This window comes from Hylobates moloch, unplaced genomic scaffold (assembly GCF_009828535.3).
Source record: "Hylobates moloch isolate HMO894 unplaced genomic scaffold, HMol_V3 SCAFFOLD_21, whole genome shotgun sequence".
Taxonomy (NCBI): Eukaryota; Metazoa; Chordata; class Mammalia; order Primates; family Hylobatidae; genus Hylobates; species Hylobates moloch.
The window spans coordinates 53,489,466-53,513,017 of NW_026652296.1; the positions used below are offsets into that span (position 1 = coordinate 53,489,466).

Sequence of the window (23,552 nt, forward strand, 5' to 3'; positions counted from 1 at the left end):
CGTGTTCAGTTTACTTTTCAATACTATATTAAATCAGTTCACCTTTGCTCTCTAATGCCCTTACATTCAAGCTATTATCATATTTGCTGGCAGCAACAACTGGTTATCTCTCTATTTCTGCTCTTTGCCCCCTATATTCGCCAAATATCCATCACACGAACATTTTACAAAATGTAAATCTGATAACGTTGTTTTGTAGCTTAAGACTTCCCTGTGGTTCTCATTGCTCTTAGCATCTTCGGAGTTACCTAAGAGGCCTTTCATGGATTGAACCCTACCTATATCTCCAGGCTTAACTCATACCGAGAGGTGACAGTGTGCTGGCAGTCCTCACAGCCCTCGCTCACTCTTGCTCTTGGCATCTCCTCTGCCTGGGCACCCACTTTGGCGGCACTTGAGGAACCCTTCAGCCCACTGCTGCACTGTGGGAGCCCCTTTCTGGGCTGGCCAAGGCCGGAGCTGGCTCCCTCAGCTTGCGGGGAGGTGTGGAGGGAGAGGTGTGGGCAGGAACCGGGGCTGCACGTGGTGCTTGTGGGCCAGAGTGAGTTCCAGGTGGGCGTTGGCTTGGCAGACCCCACTCTCAGAGTGGCCGGCCAGCCCCGCTGGCCCCGGGCAGTGAGGGGCTTAGCACTTGGGTCAGCAGCTGCTGTGCTCAATTTCTCGCTGGGCCTTAGCTGCCTTCGCAGGGCTCAGGACCTGCAGCCCGCCATGCTTGAGCCTACCCCCCACCTCCGTGGGCTTCTGTGTGCCCTGAGCCTCCCCGACGAGTGCCACACCCTGCTCCACGGCACCCAGTCCCATTGACCACCCAAAGGCTGAGGAATGCGGGCGCACAGTGCGGGACTGGCAGGCAGCTCTACCTGCAGCCCCGGTGCAGGATCCACTGGGTGAACCCAGCTGGGCTCCTGAGTCTGGTGGGGACGTGGAGAACCTTTATGTCTAGCTTAGGGATTGTAAATACACCAATCCGCACTCTGTATCTAGCTCAAGGTTTGTAAACACACCAATCAGCACCCTGTGTCTAGCTCTGGGTTTGTGAATGCACCAGTGGACACTCTGTATCTAGCTACTCTGGTGGGGACTTGGAGAACCTTTGTGTTGACACTCTGTATCTAGCTAATCTAGTGGGGAGGTGGAGAATCTTTGTGTCTAGCTCAGGGATTGTAAACGCACCAATTAGCACCCTGTCAAAACAGACCACTTGGCTCTCTGTAAAATGGACCAATCAGCAGGATGTGGGTGGGGCCAGATAAGAGAATAAAAGCAGGCTGCCCAAGCCAGCAGTGGCAACCCGCTAGGATCCCCTTCCACACTGTGGAAGCTTTGTTCTTTCTCTCTTTGCAATAAATCCTGCTGCTGCACACTCTTTGGGTCCATACTGCCCTTATGAGCTGTAACACCGCGAAGGTCTGCAGCTTCACTCCTGCCTGAGCCAGCAAGACCACGAACCCACCAGAAGGAAGAAACTCCGAACACATCCGAACATCAGAAAGAACAAACTCCAGACGCGCCACCTTAATAGCTGTAACACTCACCGCGAGGATCCGCGGCTTTATTCTTGACGCCAGTGAGACCAAGAACCCAATTCCGGACACAATACCACATACTGTTCACATTCTCTGATTCAGTCACATGGACTTTTCTCAGTTCCTCACACACATTGTGCTTCCTGCTACAGGGTCCTTGCACATACCATTGCATCTGTTAGAATGCATTTTCCTCCTCTGTCTGACTACTTACAATTTATGCCTTTTATCCTTCTGCTCTCTCTTATGAAGTCAAATTCTCCTATTATAAGCTCCCCCAGCTTCTCTCCTGTGAAATATATAGCACTGTGGTCATTATACATTTACCTGATGATTTTCTATTTGTTCCTCAGTAAGCTCCCTGAAGGGAGACTTGATGTCTTTATTTGGTCTGTTCTTAAAATAACATTTGATATTTGGTATAATCAATAAATATTGGTTCAATGAATGAATGAAATAATGAATTGAAGAGATCATGGAGAAAAGAGAATCAATTTTTTAGTTTAAAAAATAGAAAACTAGGACTAATACATTGATGTTATAAAAAGTAACATTGTTGAAAGCAAAAAAACATTATTATACATAGAAATGCTCTACAACTTAAAAAAAAATTCGTTCCATGACGAGCTCTCAGGAGATCCTGAGAACATGTGTCTACCCTGTGTCTTGATAGTGGCAACTTATCTTGTGAATTCATTCATTCATTCACCAAATAGTTGTTGAGAACCTAATGCACCCCCTGTCACTTGCTAGCTGTATGAACTTGGTAAGGCAGTAAGTTTTTGGGTTCAATTTCCTCATTTCCTTATACAATAATAAATGATTTCCCAGGACTCTTTTCAGACAGTTTGCTAAAGTCTGCACCTGATATTTTTGTTTCATGACTCTCCTCATCTGTTCATTAATTTACTGGTAATAAAAGATTTGCCTTTGAGGTTTATATCTCTCTGACTTAGACAGTTACGCATGAGTGGATTCTTTCTTCATATGAGTAATTTGCTGCCACCCTAATGAGCTGTGCTAGGTGTTTGATAAAATATAGCGTTGAACAAATTGGAGTTGGTTTCTGATATCATGAAAGACATAGTGTAGTGGGAATGGAGGAAGATGTAAAAGAATCACAAAATAATTAAATGCTACATTGGAACAGGCATTGTGAGGGTCAATTTAGGGAATATGCTGTGAACGTGTAGGAGACTAGTTTATGTGTGGATCTGAGGCAATTTCTCCAGGAAAGTAATATTCTAACAAATATTTGGAGGATAAATAAAGAGTTGGACAAACAAAGAATGAGAGAAAACACACTCTGGGCAGGACTGTGAAGATTCCCAGGTAGATGAAAGCTTGTGGTGACTTTCCAGAAGATCGGAGAGGCTGCCATGAGCTGAGACTACTACGAATATTTACTATGTCTCACCTCAATCTCACTTTTCATGTGACATACTTTCCAGATTCCATTCAGTTGGATTCCTTCAATGTTCCTTCTAAACAGGCCCCAAGGATTTGATACAGTTCCTGTGCAGTGCTATGATAAATGCAAAAAACATTGGAACATTGTCTTAGTTCAGGTTCCTATAACGAAGTACCATAGACCATGTGGCTTATAAACAACAGAAATTTATTTCTCACAGTTCTGGAGTTCTTAGAAGCCCAAGATCTGGATGGCAGCATGGTCAAGTTTTGGCGAGGGCCCCCTTGCAAGTTGCAAACTGACTACTTCCTGTTATAGTCCCACGTGGTGGAAAGAGAATGAGAGAGCTCTTTGGGGTCTCTCTCATAAGGGCACCCATCCCATTAATGAGGGCTCTACCCTCATGACATAATCGCCCCCCAAGTGCCCCACCTTCTAATACCATCACATTGGTGATTAGGATTTCAGCATGTGAATTTTGTGGGGACAAAATCATTCAGTCCATTGCAGGCATTTTTCCTTTTTGCCTAGGAAAGTTAAATTTCCATTAATGTAATCTGAGTGAACATTTGCATTTTTAACAACTTCATCACTGTTGTGCTTGTGGCCAATTAAGTCCTCAGAGTCTTTATCAAGTAAATGAATGTTAGGGCAGTTATGTACTTTGAATTAATGTTTGAGCCTAAGATAATTTTAAACATATCATTGCTAATCTCAAGTTTTTGTTATTTGTTGTAGTATTTTGTTTTTGAGATAATTCTTAACCTATTGCATTCTGCTTTGTTTATCACTGATATCAATAGATACGGCATACTTGGTACATATTAAGCCTAATTACATACATTTTGTTCAGGAGAAATAATATACATGGTGAAAAGTAAGCAATAAAATGGCGGAAAGTATGTTAATGGGAAGAAAGCATCTGCTATGCATAACTTTCTAAGTCAGGTGTGATTGTAATGTCAAAGACAGGCCTTTATTTCCAGGGAATTAATGAACAGATAAAGAGGACCATGAAACAAAAAATAGAAAAACAAAATGATGTGGTGATTTTTTATCAAAGCAATGACAACAGATGGGCTGAAAACTCTTTTGAGGGATCAGTCATCTTCATTTCAAGTGTTTCATGGTTATTTGAAAGCCAAAACTAACCTGATTGCAGTATTGTATGTAAGAGAGTGTGTGTATGTGTGTATCTTCAAACAAAAGAAGGGAATTAAAGACTTATATCCAGAGCTTTTCATAGTTAAGTGTTTAAGGAGTGAAGTGTTTCTAGGGAGTCTGGGTGCACCATACTTCATACTTGGAGAATTCCCACCAAGATGATTTGTGAGCCAGTGTAGTGTTCACATGTAACACTGGAAAGATCAACATCCACGAGCTTATTTGCAGTCTGGACAATGTTAGGCACTTGTCACAATCTTGGCCCCAAATGTGATTTCTGGGAGGCACATTTTTAGGAGACATCATTGAGTTTTTCCAGTGTCCATGGACCAATGTCTGCACCACAGAATCAGAGCCTGGAAGATCCCTGTTTCTACTAGTGAATCCAGTTTTTCCACTGCACAGTGAGGCTACATCTAACTGGTAAACCAAAGATGGATGAGAACCATGCCTTTTCTGAGAACTCTCTGGAGAATATTTCACAAACTCAACTGGCCATTCATTCTTGTGTCAAGTGAGTCCTGCTTGTTAAGAAATTCTTCCTTGTGTTTAACCTCTGAAAGTCTGTGACTAAGCAAGCTTTCACTATTTTGTCAAGTAGAGATGAGAAAAAATTTGGAAACCATATAATCAGGGCCATTAAGTCCCTTTCACCTTTGTCCCCTCTGATTTACAAAATAAGTTCAGGTTCTTTCACTTTCTCTGATTGTCATATATCTATGTTTATTGTTTCTTAGTGGTCTGGAACATTCTCACATTTTTTGCTTACACCTGGGAAACTTAAGTTTCCTTTACTCACAGGCTAATGTTCTTTCTTGTTCACCTCAATTAGTTCCCCTTTACATCTCTAGTGAACCTAGCATTTCTAGAATACAAAATTTAGAAAAGTAAGTGTTCATAGTAATATTGTTATTTGGCAGAAAATGATAGTTCTTAGTAGAAAAGTAAATTGTTTTACTATTTTAAAGCCTTGAGAGTGAGAATCAAAACCATGATGGGATTCCCATCCCTCTGAGGCTACAATGCAGCATTGTAAAGGCTGTGGATACAGGGTGGGTTAAAAAAAAAATGGAATCATTTGGTCAGGCACAGTGGCTCACACCTGTAATCCCAGCACTTTGGGAGGCCAAGGAGGGAGGATCCCTTGAGCCCTGGAATTCGAGACCAGCCTGTGCAACATAATGAGATTCCTATCTCTACAATATTTTTTTAAAAAAAAGAGAGACCATTTTTTTTTTTACCATCAATCTATTACAAACAGGAAGCACTTTAATATGCAGAAAGAAAAAGAAGACAAAGTGTCTACATTCATGGCTGTGGATAAAAAGACATGAACTCAAAGCTCAGCTTTGCCAGTTTTCAGATGTTGACCTTGGGAAACCTACCTAAACTTCTATGACTCAATTTTCTCATCAGTAAAATGTATGGGAAAAGAGTACTCACCTGGTAGCACTGTTGAGAAAATTAAATTATGTAATCTATGTAAGGCTTTTAGAAAAATGCATTGCCCATTATAAGCTCCCAATACGGTTGATCCTGTTAATATTATAAATAAAGATACAGAGTGTATGTTTAAGAAGTTGAGGAGCGTTCTTTGTTGTAGGATGCACTTACAGAGCACAAGTCGAAACCAGCAGTCCTCACTGGAACTAGCATTGGATGGCCATGATGATTAGTGTTTGCATCACCAAAAACCCTGAACCAAGACCAGGAACATCTACAAACTCACCTCGGTTCCTACTCCTGCTTAGAGAATGACAGATAGCTAGACATTAGTTTCAGCTTGATCCAATGGGGAACACTAAACCATAAATTGTACCATAGAGTTGGTTCCACTTTGAGGCAGGTTGAATACACCCATGCATCTGCCCTTGCATGTGTGTCTATGTGTAGTGTATATGTGTGCTTCGCTCCCCAAGCATTAGCAAAGAGCAATTCTCTTAGAAGAGGGAATCTGTGAGACACATCTGAGGGAGTGATACATTGGTCCAGTGAAGGGAACTTGGCAGGGCACCTTTAGTTTTTCCTGAAGTTACTTGGGAAGAAGTAAAATCACAGACTTTTCTTGTCCAGGAACTCACAAAGTGAAGAAAGTCAGCTGCATGCACGTAGTCTGTGGTAAAATAAAAAACAGTCGACTTAATACATATATTGAGCAATGAGAATATATATATATATATATAAGCGAAAAGTTGTATGACAGAAAATACATATCTGTATACACACATATATAATATGCAATTGTCCCTTTGTATCACGGTGGGATTGGTTTCATGACCTCCTGTGAATGCTCAAGTTCCTGGAGGGGCAACTACATTTATGCACACACAAAAACATATATACATGTACATGACAATATATAAGTACCACTTACACAGGCAAATACACGAAGCACACATATCCTGATATATATAGAATAAGTCTGAAATACATCAAATATAAACTGTGATTATCAAAGCCTTTTGGGATTAAATATATTTTTGTTTTCTTTATGATTTTCTTCATTTTCAAACTTTCTTAGCTGAGCACGTATAGATTTAATAATTACAAAGAAACAGAAAATTGTTGGAGAACGTAATGTAGATCCCAAGTATGCAAAGCATCATAAAATTTTAAAGCCTTTTATATACATTATGACATGCATTGCTATGTTGGAGTCACAAGACCCCTTAGTAAATAGTGAGATAAAAACATTGCTTTAGAAGTCTTCTTCCTGTGAAATCTCTGTGAATATGTCTTTGACTTCTGGAAGGGGCCAGTTTCAATTAGAGGCCATTCTGGTGACCATAGTGAGTGACCTTGCACGTAGCTCCCTAGAGCTTTAAGCAAGTGTAAATAGAGCTACCATGTTGGTGAGCCCCTTAAACATTTTAGGTTTTTTATTTTTTCATGTAACATGAAACTTGAAAATTTTCATGAAAATTTGGACTAGTCTTTGGAGACTTCTCCAGATCTAAATTTCAGGGATTCTGAGTCAATGTGGATTCAACCAATAAATGACTTTCAGAACACTCACGGGGTGATGACGTTATTGACAAAGGATAAATGAGAATCTTTCCTTTAAGCATCAGAAGCAAACTTAGAGCAAAGAGTCATAGGATAGCTCTGTTTACAGTAAGAAAAAAACCTTTCAGTTTTTACTAAAGACTACCCTTAGTGGTTGTACTTATTGCTTGAATTGGGATTTTTCCACTGCTGTTAAAAACACTCAGAATGAGAAGGACCTGTATGGCTGCTTTCCTGCTCTCTGGTCAGCTTGAAGGGACAAATGGAAATTTTGCTAAGACACGGCTCTGCAGAGGGGAAGGACCCTGAAGAGAAAGTGGGTGGGAAGAGGTGAGAAGTCAATGATCCAAATTCTTGATCTCTGGAGGCAAACGGCAAGCCCTGTCTGTGGAGATAGCTTCACCATGATTATCTACATTGTCTTTCAGAGCTTAAACCCATCTCTAAGCTGCGGGTATTCAATTTTGTCTTCAGGCCACGTGTTTCCAATACACCTGACACTTAAACATTCAATTATCAATTTAGTACTTCTACTTAGATATCTCATATGCATCTCTAGCTTAGTATGGCCAGAGTCCTTAGTTTCCCCTTCGAGCCTGGTTCTCCTCACCTTTTCCATCTCTGTAAACAGCTCTACCATCGACCCAGTTACCAAAGCCAGAAGCCTGAGAGTCATTCTTGACTTCTCCCTTTCCGTCATCCCCCACATACAATTCATCAGCAGGCCCTGTCAATTCTCTCTCCAAAATATACCTCATGCTCATCTATTTTTCTCAATCTTGAGAACTCCCTGTCTATATAAACCACCATTGTGTCTTACCCAGATATCTGCAACCGTCTAAAGATTGGGTTATTTGTTTCTGCTCTTGCCTCAACAATTTGTACTCCACATCACAGCCAGAAGGACCTTTTAAAACCTTAAATTCATATTATGTCACTTCTCTGCTTAAATGCGTTGTTCTTAGAATAAAAACTATGCTCCCATTTATGACCTATAAATGCCCCCGTGATCTGGATCTTTCTCCTCCTCATCTTCATCTACCATTCTTTCTCTGAAAATATTTAGGAGGCTTAACTTGTTTTAAAGTCTCAAAACATACCCACTTATTTAGGCTACAAGGTGTTTCTCTACTCTCTTCTCTGCCTGGAATATTTTTTTCCTCATTGATGAAATCTTGCTGTGGTTTGTCTTTTCTATCAGCCCCCAGCTTAAGTTTTGCTTCATCAAAATGGCCTTACTCTCATTCTGTACCATAATTCCCTGTTAATTTTTCTTGTAGCACTCATAAAAATCAATTATCATCTATTTATTGATTTATTTATGAATAGCCAGTCTCCCTCATTTGAGCATAAGCTCTCAGAAGATAGGCACTTTACCCCTACACAGTGCTTAGTTCATAATAGGCACTTGGTAAGTCTTTCTCAAATGTATGGATAGGGCCGGGCATGATGGCTCACACCTGTAATCATAGCACTTTGGGAGGCCAAGGCAGGAGAATTGCTTGAGCTCAGGAGTTCCAGACCAGCCTGGGCAACATGGTGAAACCTCATCTCTACAAAAAAAATACAAAAATTAGCCTGGCATGGTGGCACACACCTGTGGTCTCAGCTACTGGGGAGGCTGAGGGGGGAGGACCAGTTGAGACCAGGAGGTGGAGGCTGCAGTGAGCCAATACTGCACCACTGCATTCCAACCTGACAAAGTGAGACTCTGTCTCAATAAAAAAACCCAAAACAGCTACAAGAAAACAAACAAACACATGGATAGATATGTGGACTTGGGCCTCAACTGGTGGAAGATCCAAGCATATTTTTGACCATAATGGCAGGATCACAGAATGGGGAGTAATAGCTTTAGAAGCGACTACTTTGAAGATAGTTCTCAATTGGAAGATAGTTCTTAACTGGATTTATAACCATTAGAGAGTTTAGCTAAAGAAAAAAAAATGTGATTAGTTCATGATCAGACATCTCTCTGTGTAATACCTGCTGAGTGGAATGGATTCCAGATCAGTAGTGACAGCTAATGTTTTGCTGGCATATTTTCAGAGAAATTTTTGGTCCATCCTTCTGCTCCTGAATCTATGTGTCAAATAACCCTCCTATTAGCCTGTGCAGGGAATTCAACACAGAGTTCTAAACTCAGCTTTTCTCAAAAGTATTCACGTGACTTGAGCAGTCAATGAACTTCCAACCCTCAATGCTTTATCTATAAAACAATGGTGACAGGGAAATTGGAAAATATTTTTCTCCAGTTTAGTCTTAATTCTAATGTTTAATGATTTCAGGAGACAGATTTATTATCCTTTAATCTACAGATAGGCCCTAAGCCATAGCATGTTTTTTCTAAGCACTCTTGTGCTTTGTGTACTTCCTCCAGCTTTTTTTTTTGCCATCTATACAATTACTAATTAGCATCTTTCTTTAAATTGACTCACTTTTATTTCGCTTACCATGTCACTGCTATATATGAAAAACACAGAATTAATTGTTATAATTTAAATTATAATTTAAAAATTAAGAACATATTAAAACTAGATATAATAATTAGTTGTATAGCTTTAGTAACAATTTTATCCTTAACTCCTTATATAATAGGAAAACATTGTTTAAAAGTTGCAGACTGGCCGCGCGTGGTGGCTCACGCCTGTAATCCCAGCACTTTGAGAGGCTGAGGCGGGCAGATTGCGAGTTCAGGAGATTGAGACCATCCTGGCTAACACAGTGAAACCCCGTCTCTACTAAAGATACAAAAAATTAGCTGGGTTTGGTGGCGGGTGCCTGTAGTCCCAGCTACTCTGGAGGCTGAGGCAGAAGAATGGCGTGAACCCGGGAAGTGGAACTTTCAGTGAGCCGAGATCGTGCCACTGCCCTCCAGACTGGGTGACAGGGCAAGACTCCGTATCAAATAAATAAACAAATAAATAAAAGTTGCAGACTTGGGTTCAAAGTCCAGCTCTTTCAAATCCAAGTTGGGAGAATTGAAATAAATTTCTTGAAACTTAGTTTCTTCGACAGCAACATAGGGATAGATTTAGATGTAGATAGATATAGTTTGACTCAACAGAAGGGTTAAACTGGCAAAAGAGAAGAATTTAAAATCAAGTATTTTCTTCTTGTATTTTGAGCCCTTTTTACTGTCTGGGGCAGAGAGCCTACTTGACAAAAAAAAAAAAAAAAAAAAGTGTCATGCCTCCTGGAAAACATGCCAAAATGCCAAAACATTCACTAAACAGATACCTAAGGGAGTCATAAAAAATGTTTGATATGCAAAAGCAACAATTGTGATCTTAAAGCACTGCATTGTCATTGCCATTATGGCTATTGATAGAAGGTGCTTATTCAAGCTGTTAACACTTAATGTGGTTGCATCTGTTTCATTTAGCAATAAGAGGGATATTTTAAAAAATAGATGCAGAAAATATATGGGAGTCTTTTCACTGCTGTTGTTCAAGTTTGACTGAATTAATTTTCTCTGTCTCATGTTTATGGTGCAAACAAGTTTGGTTCCTAAGTCTTTTTCTCCAACACTTAGCTATTCACTTAGCAGCCATCAAGCTCCAAGATGTGTTTCTTCTAAGGCCTTGAGCTAACTTGAGCCTGGCCAGTGGTCCAAAGCTAAATCTGCACATTTTACATAAAGCATCAGCTGAATTTCTCAGCAAACCTTTCTGAATTTCCTTCCCATTCAAAATGTTAGCATTTTATTCAATATAATTCTTTATTGAGCCTGTATAGTGGTCTTTGTCAATGATGTAGTCTGTAAGAATACAAGAAACCTCCTAATTCTACTGTTTTGTGTAACCTAGAAAAGAGTTATGTTACAGCAGACAACCCTGGGTCCACAATATAGGTGATTTTTCTTTTGAGAGTTACTGTTCTCATGCTTGTAAATAAGTACACCCTTCAAGACATAGTCAGAAAAGACTTCCTTTTTGCTCTTATTCATTCTATTCTCACGCTTCACAGTAAGCCTGGGTCTGAATCTTAACCTAACTGCCAAAATCTTGGCCTTGTTAATATTTTCTGTCTGGTAAATTACATTCATCAGAGTCAAATGAACATGAAAGCCCTTCTAAATGACCTCTGGAAGAAAACACCTCCTGGCAATTAAAAAAATAATAATTTGTAATCATCATATATTGACTAAGGTTGGCCATAATATTTATAAATAACCATAGAAACACATGACTAACAGGATCTACACAGTTGCTTCCAAACCTCCTTCCAGCACCAGAGGAGTCACATAACACTTTTAATCTGAAATGCCAGGTGATGGCAAATATTACTTATATAAAGATAGAAAAACTAGACCTGCTGGAGTGATTTCTTAATGGTCTCCTTTGCAAGCAGCTTAGCTAGCCACATTCTCACAGGCCTGCTGACAGATGATTGATGAAACCTCAGTCCAGTCATGCCTGCTGAATCAAGAAAAGGGATTGCAGATTCAGCAGAAATATTTAAAATAGAATTGTTTTATATTCCATCCTATAAGATAGTGGCAACATTTGCACCTGGAATGGAGCTCTTTCATTCAGGACCAAAATGAATGTAGTATTGTCTTGGATAATGAGTTATACCAAGGCCATGTGGTCATCCTGTCACCAGACAGCTGTGGAGCTAAGTGTTGGGGGACTGGTGCTGTTTGAGAAAGTTGTTTCTGCGTAATTAAGCTTGACCTATGAAGTAATATTGGAAAATGCATTGTCCCACATTATTTACCCGAGGATGACTTCAAGGGGCTGAAAATAAGAATTGTCTGGTACTGGGATGCAGTGAATGCAAGTTGACTCTCCACGATCAGAAACATTAAAACTTATGCCTGTTTTGATGCCCTGATGAGATTGCATCTGTCTCAACCTTTGTTTATTTGATAAGTTTCCATCAAGTTTCATATATCTGGGCTTCTAATATATATTAGAGGAGTCTATGGCACATAGGATGGTCCTAGCCTGAACATGACAGTGCTTCTTGTCCTGTGTTAGTTGTCTCAAATAATTGGCCTTAATGACAACACTGTAAGCATTCATTAGTAAAGTGTTAAGGATTTAATCAACTTTAAATTAAACTGAAGTTTAAAACTTTAGTTTTAAAATACCTACTTATGAAAAAAGTGGCCAAGTTAGATTTTTTTGCTATTTTCTTATTTTAGTCTTTTACAAAAAGGTAATTCAATTTGAGATTTATAGACTTATTTAGCTTTAGACAGATCCCCTGTAATTCAGGCCATATTCAATTAAAATTGAAATACTATATATATCCCTTAGGAGTAGGAGTTCTGAATTTGGATCTTTTCAGGTTTCTAATATAATACTGGGAAGACACAGAATAAATATTAAACAAAATTACACAAAGTGGATCATTTCCCTTGCTTTTAGAAGGACTTTCCTAATTCTGCTTTTCTTATTTGATACATTTAGGCAAGATCATGTCTTTTGCAGCAACATGGACGCATCTGCAGGCCATTATCCTAAGAGAATTAACACAGCAACAGAAACCCAAATACCGCGTGTTCTCACTTATAAGTGGGAGCTAAACATTGAATATACATAGACACGAAGATGGGAACAATACATAGTCAGGATTACTTGAGTTGGGGGAGGGTGGGGCGGGGGAAAGATTGAAAAACTACCTATCAGGTACCACGCCCACTACTGAGTGACAAGATCATTCATACACCAAACTTTGGCAACATGCAATTTACTCATGTCGCCAACCTGCACATGTGTCCCCCTGAACCTAAAATAATTGTTGAAAAAAGTAAATTAAAAAAAAAAGAACTGTAACTTGGAGACTAAATTGGTGTTGCTCTTTGTTTTAAGATCTTGCAAAGAGAGGGGCAATAGAGGAAATGCCCTTGTATGTGTGTATGTGTGTGTGTTTATAGACGGGTTTATTTCCTGAAATATTTGAGAATAACTTATAACATGATTTTCTCTTATTTCTAAACTCTTCCATGTATGTTTCCTAAAAACAAGAACATTGTCTTATTCAACTACAGTACAATTATCAAAAGCTGGGAAATGGGCTGGGCCTGGTGGCTTATGCCTGTTATCCCAGCACTTTGTGAGGCAGAGGCAGACGGATCACTTGAGGTCAGGAGTTCGATACCAGCCTGGTCAACATGGTGAAACCCCGTCTCTACGAAAAATACAAAAATTAGCCAGGCATGGTGGCAGATGCCTGTAATCCCAGCTACTTGGGAGGCTGAGGCAGGAGAATTGCTTGAACCTGGGAGGTGGAGGTTGCAGTGAGCTGAGATTGTGCCACTGCACTCCAGGCTGGGTGACAGAGAGAGATTCTGTCTAAAAAAAAAAAAGAAAAGCTGGGAAGCTGGGAAATGAACATGTGTACAGTAATATCATCTAATCTACAGATCTCTTCAGGTCTTGCCAATTGTCCCCAGTGCTATTTTTCTGGCCCAGGATCCAATTCATGATCTTACACTATCATGTCTTTCTGGTGACAATTCATCTGAAACTCTTTTAGGCCCTTCCTGGTCTCTCATGTCCTCAGTATCTCTGGAGAGCACAGAATGGTCACCTTGCCAAGTGCCCTTGATTCAGGCATGCCACTTCCTCCTAATTAGATTCAGACTGTGCATTCCTGGCCAGACCACAGAAAAGATGCCAAGTCCGTCTCAGTGCATCATATCTGGAGAACGGGTTTTGAAATTAGAAACAACTAGTATCAGGCAGTGTGACCTGGGGAAAAATATGCAAGTACGCTGAACTTCAGTTTCTTCATCTGCAAAATAGGAATATTAATATGAACTTCACAGTGTTGCTAGGGAATTATATAATGGGGTAAACTACTTAGCTCAATATCTGACACATATGAATTGTCTAACAAATGTTAGTTGTTATTGCATCTCTCTTAGAAGCTGGACATAAGTAGACCTTCAGAAATTATGGTCATTGATATCCAGGTTCCCTAGTACCTCACCAGGAAAGCAGCAGAATCCTTTTGATTTGTTATTAGTTTTGGTAAAACACTTGGGAGGAGGCAGAGGTGGCTGCAATTAATGCTTCATGCGAGGTTTAGGATTAACTGAATCATTCGGTTCAGCAGGCTAACCCTTCCATGATAGCTCATGGAAACTTGGATTTCAAGTCATAATATCCAGTCATACAGTCAATGTAAAATTCATTTCCCACTCAGCATCAGCAAGCCCAAATTGGATGAGGATTTGGGGGGGGGGTCCTGACTACTTGAGGGGCCAGCTGAAAGACATGAGATACATACCTAACCACATTTGTCTCATCCAGTGGAACTTTATTTTTTTTAAGGGTTGAATTGTTTCCTGAAGAGGTCATCTTAGTCTAAGTTGCCTGTTTCTTTTTAAATTTGACTTTATTTTTTAGAGACATTTTAGGTTCACAGCAAAATTGAGCAGAAAGTAGAAAGATTTCCCATATACCCCCTAGTCCCACACATGCACAGGCTCTCCCACTACAAAAATTCCACATCCAAGTGGTACATTTGTTATACTAGATGAACCTATATTGATATATCATTATCACCCAAGGTCCATTGTTTACATTAGGGTTCACTCTTAGTGTTTTGTATTTTATGAGTTTTAACCAACGTATAATGGCTTACATTCCCCATTATAATATTATACAGAGTAGTTTCACTGAGCTAAAGATCTTCTGTGCTCTATGAAATGATCCCTGCCTCCTCCACCCAGCTCCTGGCTGATTCTTTTACTGTCTCCATAGTTTTTTTTTTTTGTTTTTTTTTTGTTTTTTTTTTGTTGTTTTTTTTTTAATTATACTTTAGGTTTTAGGGTACATGTGCACAATGTGCAGGTTTGTTACATATGTATCCATGTGCCATGTTGATGGGTACTGTCTCCATAGTTTTACCTTTTGCAGGATGTCATGTAGTTGGAATTATAAAATACATAGCCTTTTTAGGCTGGCTTCTTTCACTTAGTAATATGCATTTATGTTTCCTCCATGTCTTTTTATGGCTTCATAGTTCACTTCTAGTTAGTGCTGATTCATATTCTATTGTCTGAATGTACCAAGGTTTGCTTATCCATTCATCTGCAGAAGGACATGTTGGTTGCTTCCAACTTTTGGCAATTATATGAATAAATAAAACTGCTATAAATATTCATGTTCAAGTATTTGGGCAGATATAGTTTTTAACTCATTTGGATGAATACCAAGGAGTGCAATTGCTGGAACATATGATAAGAGTATGTTTAGTTTTGGAAGAAACTGCCAAATTGTTTTCTATAGTGGCTGTACCATTCCCACCAGCAATGAATGACAGTTCTTGTTGCTCCCCATCCACACCAACATTTGGTATAGTCAGTGTTTTGACTATTCTAATAGGTGTGTAGTGACATCCCATTGATGTTTTAATTTGAAATTCCCTAACGACATGATTTTGAGCACCTGTTCATATGGTTATTTTCCATGTGTGTATCTTCCTTGGTGAGGTGTTTGTTTGCGTCCTTTGTCCATTTTTACTTCAGGGTCATTAGCTTTCTGATTACTGGGTTTTAAACATTCTTTGTATATTTTGTTTAAGTGTCATTTATCTGGTATGTCTTTTGAAGCTATTTTTCTCCCACTCTGTGTCTTGTCTTCTCGTTCTCTTGACAGTGTCTTTTACAAAGCAGAAGTTTCTAAATTTAATGAAGTGTAGCTTATCAATTCTTTGTTTCATAGATTGTGATTTGGCATCCTGTCTAAAAACTGTTATACCTAAGATCATCTAGGTTTTCTCCTATGTTATTCTTTAAGAGACTTATACTTTTTCATTTTATACTTAGGTGCCTATAATTCATATGGTGTTACCGTTCTGAAGGGTGTAAGGTCTATGTCTAAATTCTTTTTTTTCTTTTTGCATGTGGCTGTCTGGTTGTTCCAGCACTATTTGTTGAAAAGGCTGTCTTTGCTCCACTCTACCATCTTTACTTCTTTGTCAAAGATCAGTTGACTATATATATATATATACACACACATACATATATATACATACATACTATATACACACATACCTATATATACATATATACACACATAGATAGGGGTGGGGCTTCAGCCTAGGTCAAAAATGAGAAGCTACATGGAACAGTTCGAAACCTGCTGTGCACCTGGAGCAGAGCTGCTTCAGCTGACCTACTGAATCACAAGCAAGGAATGTGTTTGTTGTGAGCCGCTGAGACTTTGGGGTTATTTATTACTGCAACAGAAGTCCAGTAGTATGTCTTGTACCCTGTGTATTTTTAAAAATTCTCAATACATGATAAAGTGTGTAATTACAACTATTTTTTAACAGAATTAATTTTAAACTTGTTTTGCACCAGTGAATACTCTTAGCTATTTATATAATTGGAGAGAAGCAGAGTTCTGCTTTTGCAAAATTTGTTGAGGAAAGCCATACACAGCAAAGTATGTTCAGAAATACAAAGATTAGAACTATATAATAGTATATGTAGTTGATTCTGAATTAATTTTCTAAAATAAGAAAAATAATGTAGAAATACAAGAATTAAGAAGTAGAACAAACTGGGTTGTAAGTGACAGAAACCTAACCATGCCATTTAGGACATGGGAAAAATATTTGAAGGATATTGGGTCTCATACAATTTTTGGAAGTGCAAAGAGACATCTGGTTTTCCTAAACAAATAGAATCAAGAACCCAAATGTACCAGAATACTATTCCTCACACTCTTGTCTCTGCTTCTTTCACTGTATCATAACTTTCATTTCTCTTGCTGTGAACCATCTACATCAAGCTTGTTCAACCCGTGGCCCATGGGACCCAGGACAGCTTTGAATGTGGCCCAACACAAATCTGTAAACTTTCTTAACATATTATGAGATTTTTTTGTGAGTTTCTTTAATTTTTATTTTTTTATTATTTATTTATTTATTTTTGGCCATCAGCTATAGTTAGTGTTAGTATATCTTATGTGTGGATCGAGACAATTCTTCTTCTTCCAGTGTGCCCCAGGGAAGAGAAATGATTGAACACTCCTGATCTAAATGACAGATATGGCCACAGATACCCTCTCAAGGAATATGTTAATGCTTTGCAAACAGGGAGAGACTTTTCCTCATTCCTTTGTTTTGAAATAGAAAATTCCAAATTTAGTTCTTTTGTTTGGACCCTATTAGTGTCTTACATTCAACTTTAGTCCAATTGGCTCTGCCTGGGAGTAGTGTAATATAACTGAAAGTCTATCATAGAATTCCACGATTAAAAACAGGTGAAGAAAATATTCCCTAGGAGATGTTATTCACAGAAAAGAGGATGCTTCCTTGGCAGAAAAAAAAAAAAAATAGATGACAAATTCATAGTATTTGAACAAATAACCCCAAGCCAAGTGAAAGTTTATTACATGCAATTCATATTCAAAAGTCCTTGATTAGGTTTTAGGTCAGTGGATTTCTCAATATTGTTCATGGATAATCTACATAATAATCACAGGAAAACATATTGGACCTAAGTTTGAGAATCTCCACTTTAAATTTTCTGATGCAAAAGTATTTTGTGAGATTAGAAGGAAAAAAACAAGAAATTCCACTATCTGGTGATGACATCAGCATGAAACGATCCCTTTGTTCTTCACATAAAGGACATGCAACTGTGCTTTTATATTTTCTGGTGCCTTATTTGCAATATTTGAAGTAAAATGGCTCTAATTATGTTTTCCTTTTTCTTTTCCGCTTTTAAACCTTCCTTTTCTCACAACTCACTGCACATTTATTGACTAAGACTTTCTTTCCTACTCTTCTCTATTCCTATGGACGCATTTTCAGTTTACTCTCCAACAACTTTCCATTTTCCATTTGCATTATTAAAATACAATCTACAATTCTGTATCTGAAACCCCTGGGCCCAGATGTATTTTAGAATTTTTTTTGTCCTTTAGAAATATCCCATATATTAATGAGGTCTGTGTCAAGGCAATACAATACTCCATATTCAAACACATTAATATTTCTGCAGTGAAACTAAGTGGGATAAATATTACAAAAAACAAACAAACAAACATAAACCCTGTCAGTGAAGGTTAGCTTTTGCCATGAATAAGTTACTGAAACCTTGAGGTTTCAAACTGTTCATACTTCAGAATTGCAGATAAGAGATTGTCTCAATAACTAGCCTTATTTCTTGCCCCCAATATAACTTTCTGTTTCAAAGAATATTTCAAAGATGCACATTTATTTATGAATAAATGGACATGAAGGGAAATATCATGATGGACAAAACGAAGAATGGGTACAGAGAAAGAAGGCCATCAGTCTGCAGGCTGAGTAAAATTTACCAAGTTTCACTCTTTGATTTGGAGTGTTGTTATGATATGGAGGAACTGCTGACAACTTATTTCAAAGTCTCAGTTGTTTAAATACCCTACATACATTTGGGGGGCAAGTTGTTGAGATATTTTCCTTAAAAATCTTATACCATCTCTATTGGTGATGGTAAATTTTCTTGCATATTCTCAATACTCCGTGTATTGGCTATCTCTCTATTTCTTATCACTGTCTCCATGACCTATCTGTCTTCAATCTTATCATGTCCTATGTTAGTTGTATTTATTACCTATTGCTGTGTAACAAATAACAAAAACACCTCAGTGTCATATGACAATTTGGGTTTATTGCTCACATGTCTGGAGTCATCTGGGAGTTGGCCGGGTGACTCTGCTGAACTATGCTTAACTTACATGTCTGGGCTTGCCTCGCTGTTGGCTGATCTAGACTCTTGGCTCAGGCAACTGTGCAGCTTGAGCAGCTTGGCTCTACTTCCTATGTATTCATCCTCCAACATGCTATCTCAAGCATTTTCTCATGGCAATGGCAGAGGCATAGTAAAGCAAGCCCCAGTGAACGAGCCCATTTCTAGATTCTGCTTGTGTCACAGCTGCTAACACTCCATTGGCCTAAGCAAATCATATGACTGAGCCGAGGTGAAGGGACAAGTCACCCCATCCCCAGGTCGATGGCCCAGAAATGTTACATGGCAAAGGATGTGGATACAGAGAGAAATGAAGAATTGCAAGAATCCTCACAGTCTTCAACTCTTCTCTCCTCTGGACTTCCTTGCTTAACCTCTGATACAATTTGATATGGTCACAATTTATTTCTTTCTGTTTACAGTTCACTCCATGCAACCTCTGTCCTGGCAATCTTGAATTATTTCCCGCTCCTATACACACACCATGATTGTCTATGCTGTTCCCTTTGCTTATGGTATTTTCTCCTCTCCCAATTTAATCCTTCAAAGTCTGACTGAAATAATAAAGTGTACATGAATCTTTCCCCGTGTATGTTTGTATGCAATGCCCTGTACTAACCAACAAACTGAAGGTAGGGTCAGCACCTGCTTCATCTCAGTATAACCCATTATGCCTTGAACAAATAGGGTCATGAAAAGGGCATGGCTCACTTCGTAAATAGAAGGCCCTACTAAGAAGTTTATCATAGAGGAAAAGATTAGTAAAAATGTAAACTGTATGGAAAAATTTTCACTTCTTTTATGAGTTTAAAAAAAAAGAAGATAATCAGTAGAAGAGAATATATTTTACTATTTAGTTAGGGCTTAGATTATAGCCCACAGAGCATTGGGCATAAGGGTGGGAATATCATATTTTGTGAAGCCACTACAACTTGTATTCAAGTTCTGAAATGATTTCACTTGATTATTTGTATAAACTGAGGTAGGTTATGGGTGTTCTAAGGACTTATTTTTTCTCTTTTCATACATTTATTGTGAGAATTAAATGGGATTTTTAATTATGCCCCATTATATTATTTATAACTAAAATGTACATATATAAATTATGTAGGGCAACTGACATTATAGGCATTGAGGAATGTCAATTTTCATTTCCTTCTATTTGTTCAAAAGAAAGGAAGTTAAATAACACAATCAAGTAATAATTTAATCTTTTCTTTAGCAATTCCACACAGTCAGTGTAACACACATTTACATTAATTTCCTATTCTCTACCAGCTCTCTGGAGAGTCCTGTGGCACACATACAGGGGAGAGTGAGGCACCTCAACCTCTGCACACCAGTGATTTGTGACAATGCTGGTCAGCTCCTGTAACATCCTCTGTCTCAAGTATCTGTCTCACAGTCCAGATGGTTGGCAAAACATAATCTGAAAACCTGCGAAGTTGCTTTTGATATCTGGAGATGGGCTGATGTTTGATGTCCTGATCTAGTATATTAAAATCTCGTGGAGAAACCATGAGTCTGTCTCTTGTCTGCATAGAATTCAAGTGGACTGCCCTTGGGCCAAAATGATTTTGCAGCTTCAGAAGCAAAAAAAGAAGAAAACTGACAGTGGCTCCAAAGTGACCCTAAACCCACTTTGTACCTTGTTCTGACATTGCTCAGCTATCCAGAGGTTTGATTTTAGTCTTCTAGGCCTCAAAACAACACTCTAATGGCCCTATGAAAGTGATTTATGTGCAGTACAGGAATAACACAATACCAGTTCTGTGGTCAAAGAGAAGTGAGTTGTTAACCTTGGTGCTTTGGGTTTTGGTTTGTCAATTATGTAGAGAAGCTCCCGACAGTATACTTGTTCGTCAAAAATGAAACACCTGGCAATCTGCCACATCCTGTGGAGTTGAGATCTTGCTTTTGATTTGAAAAGCAGCATCATATTTGTATTTCCACTTAAGTGACTTTCAGCTGCTTTTGAATCACCTGAAGTTGAATGAAAGTATATTTTACCAGGTGTTTTCTAAGCAAGATTGCTTAGAAATCTGGCAGAGTTACTGGGAACTGATTTGTTCGTATGTGTAATCATGAATGGGCTTACCGATTTCTAAAAACAAATGATAAAAATAGAAAGACATAATAAGTCTACAATAAACCAATTCTTTATACTTTTTCATGAGAACAGGTTAAATCTATATTTAGGATGGGAAAAAGCAAAGACGTATTCACTTTATTAAGCCATACCAAATAATGAAAAGCCAGGAAGCAAGCAGTTATTATTTTAAGAGAGCTCTACTTTCTGTTAAAATAAAAATAAGAAGAAGCACTTTTGTGTGTGAATGTGTGTGTGCGCGCGCATGTGTGTGTGGGATCCTGCATATGGCAGCTTGATAAAGTAAAAGAAATTGATAGTAGGCTTAGCTCGTGATTCTCTGAGATAGGGATTAACATAGAGAATCTAATTAATTAGAAATGCTCTTATGATGAACATTTGTGGAAGTGAGGGAGAAAGAGCAGAACTGGATAGAGGGATGATACAGTTTGAATGTTTGTCCCCTCTGAAACTCATGTTGGAACTTAATCCCTAATGAGGCAGTATTAAAAGATGGGACTTTTGAGAGGTGATTGGATCATAAAGGCTCTGTCTCTTTTCATGAATAAATTAATTAATTCATCAATTAATGGGGTTAATAGGTAATGAGTTATCACGGGAGTTGGCCTGGTGGCTTTATAAGAAGAAGAAAAGAGAGCTCAGCTAGTTCATTTGGCTCCCTCACAATGTGATGCCCTTTGCCACCTGAAGACTCCGCAAGCATTCTCGCCAGCAAGAAGATCCTCACCATATGTGACTCCTTGACCTTGGACTTCTCAGCCTCCATAACTGTAAGAAATAAATTTATTTCCTTTATAAATTACCTAGTTTCAGGTATTCTGCTGTAAACAACAGAAAATAGACTAAGACAAGGGAGATTGCAGTTCCAATGAAGCAGTAGGGGGTTGGGGCTAGAATGGCCCTTTGGAGTTGGCCCAGCTCTATCTCTTTGTGATCAGTCATTGGATGTAGGCTGCTCTAGAAAGAGTCATGATCTAGGACAAGCCTGGTTTTTCAGCTAAAGCAGTCTCCCTGAGGAGGACTGGCAGCAGAAGTCGTCTTCTAGCAGCCTTACCAGCAAATGAAGGGATAAACCTTTCAATCCTAAAGGGGATTTTAGATATCACAGGGCCCAACACACTACTCCACCAGTTAATTTTTTTTCTTACAACTCAAGTTTCCAGTACATAAGAATTACTTTTGTCACCTCCTGTACCCAAGCACCAAGCAATGATCAAAAGTGCCAGATTCGTGGATAAGTTTGCTCTTTTATTTTTACAAAATGATATTGATTCAAGCCTATCACTTTATATTAATTGAGTGTTTATGAGCTCATTGAATTCAGCAAATATGCAAAGCATTGCGAACATTTTGGTGAACAAAACAAAGTCCCTGTCCTCCCGGAGCTTATGGCCAACCCTCCCCACTATTGATCCCAACTTATGAAGTATGTCTTCTGTAGAATAGCTTGTGATTTGGGATTATGGCAGAATAAAAAGAGGGCCTCTGAAAAACAATACTGTTTTTCAATTTTCCATCATCAGACTAATAATCATGCGCATGAACATACTTATGATTTATAATAAAAACATAAATCCAATTATACAGTTTTAAATTAAATTTGAAGGCTAACATGTAGCCCATGACTGTCTACTTTTATTGCATATTCACTTCCTGTTTTGCAGGTATTAGTTTGAAAAAATACTTTGAAGGAGTAGGAATTTATCCACGAAGTGAAAAGAGACTAAAGCAATTAATTCAAATGGGGAAGACTTTTTTATTAGTTAATTATGCCATTCTCACATTGTTCAAACTTAAATGTTTAACCACTCTAGCTAAATTGATCTCCCCATTCTATTGTAATTTTGACATGAATAAGTGAAGAGTAGGATGGAAATTATAGGTCAGAAATCATCTCCTCTAAGTAGCATGATTCTTAGTTTCTGCTCTATCACTGTACCCATGTTGTGGCTCAAGGGTTTATTTAATAATTGCTTGATAATGACAAATGAGAAGGGCATTATAATAGATGTATTTAATGCCAGTAGAGAAGTCTGTTTTCATGAGCACCCTTTTGGTTACTAGTGTTGTATAACAAATTGTCCCCAAACTGACTGACTTACAGCAACAACTGCTTATTGCTCATGATTTTGTTGGTCAGAAAACCAGACTGGATTCAGCAAGGGAAGCTTATTTCTGCTCAAGAATGTATGGGGATGACGTGACAGCTGGGGACTGGAATCTTCTGGAGGCATCTTTGTTCCAGTGTCTGGTACATGGTCTGGTATGACTCTTGGATCACTGATCGGAGTGCCCATCGATGGCTTTCCACATAGCTTGGCTTCCTCAGACATGGTAGCAATGGGGTAATTGACCCTCTAAAGAGATAGTTTAGGACTCTGAGCATGAGTGTTCTAGTGGATATGAGGCCTTTCATATTCCAGCCTTACAGTAAAACACCTCATCCCTTAATTTATCAATTGAATCATTCACGAGCCTGCCCAGATTCAAGAACAAGGATGTAAACTGTGTCTCTTCATGGAAGCAGTCCTGATATCAAAAAATTTGTCTCATGTTAAAAAAAAAAAAAGACTTCTACTTCTGCAGGTATTGTAAATCAGAAATAGAGAGCTGTAGAAAAAAATATTC

The 23,552-nt window shown here is 38.6% G+C and overlaps 1 pseudogene; it reads left to right on the forward strand.

Annotated features, from left to right (window-relative positions):
- The window catches only part of LOC116810115 (serine/arginine-rich splicing factor 10-like), a 40,344-nt pseudogene extending 18,740 nt beyond the window's left edge, over positions 1 to 21,604 (forward strand).
- Positions 21,605 to 23,552: the final 1,948 nt, after the last annotated feature.